Raw genomic sequence first — 4485 nt, forward strand, 5'->3', positions numbered from 1 at the left:
GTATTTTTGGCTATTATTAGTTTTTAATATTTTGAAACAATATGGTTTGAACAATTTATCTTAGGCTAGCCTAGGCCTACTCTGATGATTTTGAACAATATGCTACGGGATATGCCCATTAAAACGTCGTATTAGTTTATTAAGAAAATGACACCATAGATGTGAAAGCAGCACATCCTAGCCCGGTATAAATATCCATGTCATCATTAGTGTAATGTATTCAGAGGACGTGATTTCATACATGCGTGAAAATATGAGGTGAGTGAAGTTGATTGTGTAGTTGTAGAACAAGTCGTTAATGCATGTTCCTTCTCTCCTAGCAACGCTGAGACTTACAGGATGTAATACCCTACCATACTAAATCGCGCTTCATGTTTTTTTGTTTTTTTTTACCATCGCGCGCATAACGTCGCGGTGACCATTACAGGACGTCCTCTCAAAGTCTCGTGGACGTCTTTTAGACCTCCCGAACAGAGGTCCGCGGGACGTAAAGGGAACCCTACACAATGTCGAGGAGGTGACGTTCGCCAGGGGACCTTTAGGGGACGTCGCCAGGACTTTATTTTGTTTACTGGGGAGTCTGTGACAGCTTAAAAGAAGTCGCGAGGACTCCTAACTCACTAAGACCGATTCACAAAAATTTTTGTGGTGGCTTTTTGGGACTTTTCACGTCGCGATGTTTTGAAATGCGTCTGCAGGAGCTAACAATCGCGAGGGAACAATTTTGCATTGTAGGCATAACTAAGGGATGCAGTAACACCACCAACAACAACCATAGCCTACTCATTGTCAACATGTACATTAAATGTAACGTTTCATTGTGAATCAAATTAAAATGTTCTCCTCTTTGCAAACGTAGGGATAGGCATATGGTGACAGATTCATTTAATAATGTTGCTGAATGAATCACGGTAAGCGCGAATGAAGAGGCCACTTCTTAATGGGACTCACTGTATGGAAGTAGGCTAAGTAAAATAGAGATGTTTAGGATATGCCCGCTTGACAACGGCAGAGATAGAACTGGCCTTTGGCTATAGCAACCATCCATCCATAGCAACCAACCATCTAGAACGACTGGCCTTCATAGCAACCAAAGATCTTAGCTGTAATTCATGTACAGTATGCATGCAATGTGATGCAAAATATAGAAAGGTGATGAAATATACAGAGACAGGTCAAGAAATATAGTGCAATGGAGACAGTAGTATACAGTTGATTTACAGAAGGAATATAAATTAAATATAAATATGTGCAGTGTATTAGCAGTTATGTAGATGTCATACAATTAACAGTAGAATAATGTATGTATATAACAGATGTAGCAGTGCAACATTCATAATAGTAGAGATAATAATATGTGCAGATAATATATGCAGTAACTATGTATTAATTACAGAATGTACATTTGTAAAACGGAATAAATATGGATATTCAATATGACAAATGCTAAGCAAGCCCTCAATGAAGAAGTCACAGAATGTCAAATCCCTGCCCCAGACCTTAAACCTATACTGAACTCTTACATCACACATAAGTGGCAATCTGAATGGGATTAATGTACCAACAACAAGCAAGGAATGTGAATTTTGGCACGTTTGATCCACTGGGTCGTTATGGACCACACAAAATACAGTGTTGCTAAAATTATTAAAACATGCGTTCATGAGTATCCAGCTACATTTAATGAGCTAAGTAAAATACATTCACACACACAAAAAAACATCACTAATGTTGTGGACATTCCTTTATTCTGAGATACATCAATAGGCTCTCAAAACAATCCCAAACAGACATAAGGTCTTTATAGAGCAAATTCATATAGATTATTTGTCAAATAAACCAGTAAAACAGAATTAGGGGATGGAATATATAACATTCACACTCATAGCTCATATTTTTAAAATAAATCAATGAAAAAGTATCCTGACAAACAAGCAGCATTTTAATGCCTTGGTCATATTTTATAATTTAAATTTTTCTCTAGGTTACCTGATAGCCCAGTTTGAGAGGTGCAAGACGCGTGACATTATTTATTTTTTCAGCCAATCACTGCTGTTGTTTTATTTTATTGATTTGATCTTAGTCATAGAAGCTAAATTCGAAGGCAAGCCACAGGTAAAATCCAATGAACCGCATTCACCCCGCAAGCCAATAGTTGAATAGCCCTCTCCTCGAGCTTTAGAGGTATTGCCACTGCTCCAACACTGAAAGGCAGTGTTAAAATGCTTGGATCAAGCCAGGTTCAGCATAGCATATGCCACTGTCTGCTCACGTTGGTGACCGAACCAGGGCAAGCACACTTTCGCAGTTCCCGCCGGAAATGCAGTCTAGTTTGTGATAATTACTTTACAATTCATTTTATTGTCTGTGGAATGTGTTAAAGCTGCCTCTTTTCAACCTGCACCTTATTTCTTGTAACAAATGTGATGATAAATTACAATATCACACCATTTCAAATGTATAATTTAATAAATTATAATACTTTAGATATTGCACATATTTTATCTGACTTAAACCACTATGCAGAATCTGTATAAGAATATAAATACCTCTTGACAAAAAACAATGCAGAAGATACAATGAAAACCAATTAAAATGCATTTATTTGCACACTCGGACACATTCACACACGGACGCGCGCGCACACACACACACACACAGAACATGAGAACAACCTTACAAACAACCTCAAAAAAGTAGTGTACACATTTACAATTTACTTTTCTTCATTTCTTTCAGCCACTCCTCTTTTGACAGAGGCTCTGTATTTGGGCTGTATAGTGCCCTTATACTGACTGTGGCCAGTTGCCTTTGTCCGTAACTGTCCACATTTCCGGCATGAATTCACCTCCACTGTTCGTTTATTAAACTTGGCCTTGGAGGTGGGTTTCTGTGGGCCAGGTGAGGGCTGTTGAGGGTAAAAACAACTGGCGTAGGGAACTGGCGTAGGGAAAGGCTGGAGTAGGCAATCCGCTGCAAAGTGGCACTCCTGGAATGAAGTCCTTTTTCTTTTTAGGAGAACGGAACCGTCCTTGGTTGAGCCGGGCGTTCTTGGTGCCGTGCGGCAAAGGCCACACATTGTTGGTCATATGGCAACAGGTTCTGCCACAGACTTACAATTCTGCCAGCCTGCTGGTTGGTAAGGGTCAAGGATGGCTCATGACGCAGATCCACCAGGAACTCAGCTAGGCTGTCTACCTTGTCCATGCCTGGCATGTTATGTTCGTCTACAGCCTGAAATAATATAGTAAATAAAAACATAATGAGTTATGAGGGAGACAATCATGTTCATATGATGAATTACTATTTAGATACATGTAGTTTGACATAGTTTAGTTATATGAGTAATGTAGGATAATTTCAGTCTTAAGTAATAGCTTACTTACCAGTTCTGATGGCTGGGCCAACAGAGAAGGAGTTAGAGGCGACAGGGCCAGTGTACAAGGCGATGGGGGACATGGCGGGCCAGTGGTGATGGAGGAGTGGTGATGGAGGAGGCGGCTGGGCCAATGGTGATGGAGGAGGCAACAGGGAGGGCAATGAAGGGAGTAGTGTAGTGGGGTCAATGTCCAAAAGCTTGGATGGAGGATGCAGCTGGGTCCTGACACATGACAGCAAGATGTCTGTTGGTGGGGGCCACACTGATGGAAGTCTGATTCACACACAAATTTCCTGTTGGGGATCAATAAAGTATCTATCTATCTATCTATCTATCTATCTATCTATCTATCACACACAAAGAAAGTGAGTGACTGTATGTCTGTCAAGTCAGATCAAGTCAGATTTATTTTTAAAGCGCATTTAACATGCACATAGTGCAACCCAAAGCGCTCCACAAACAAGACACATAACAACAAGACAAACGATGCCGGATGGAGCGGCGTAGTCGCCAGTGTACCCATGACATCAAGACATGACAAATACATTTAAAAAATAATAAATACAAAAAATGCCGGACGGAGCAGCGTAGTTGCAAGCATACCCGTGACACCAATACATACAATACAGACAACAAAACAAATAAACAAATAAAAAAAGAAAATATTTTTAAAAAGGGGGAAGAGTGATGTTAAAATTAGTCCAATTTCCAAACCAGCTGAAAATGTCCAAGGGCAATGATGATCCGTGAAAACTGCGCACAGAGCTGTGTCTTCACAACCGATGCAATGCCAACAAAGTTCTTTAGCAACTGACCAACCCGGTGAATTCACTGGCAGTCTGGAGATAACGTTAACGTTAGAAGCTAGGCCTTGTAGACCGCAGTCTGGAGATGACTGGAAGCACAGTCCAAAGTACTGGGCGATCGGCGTGAATCCGCAATTCGGTGGACTTAACAGCGACCGTTTGTTGCTCCGGAGATTGCAGCTCTTCACCGTTAACGTTAGTCTGCAGTTGGCAAGGCAGCTCGCAGGTCAGCAACAGCTCGGCGGCCACGGCAGATCTTTAGCCGAGTAGCTAGCCTAGGTCCAGCTGTCCGAGAGATCC

The sequence above is a fragment of the Alosa alosa genome, chromosome 24, assembly GCF_017589495.1.
Source record: "Alosa alosa isolate M-15738 ecotype Scorff River chromosome 24, AALO_Geno_1.1, whole genome shotgun sequence".
Taxonomy (NCBI): Eukaryota; Metazoa; Chordata; class Actinopteri; order Clupeiformes; family Clupeidae; genus Alosa; species Alosa alosa.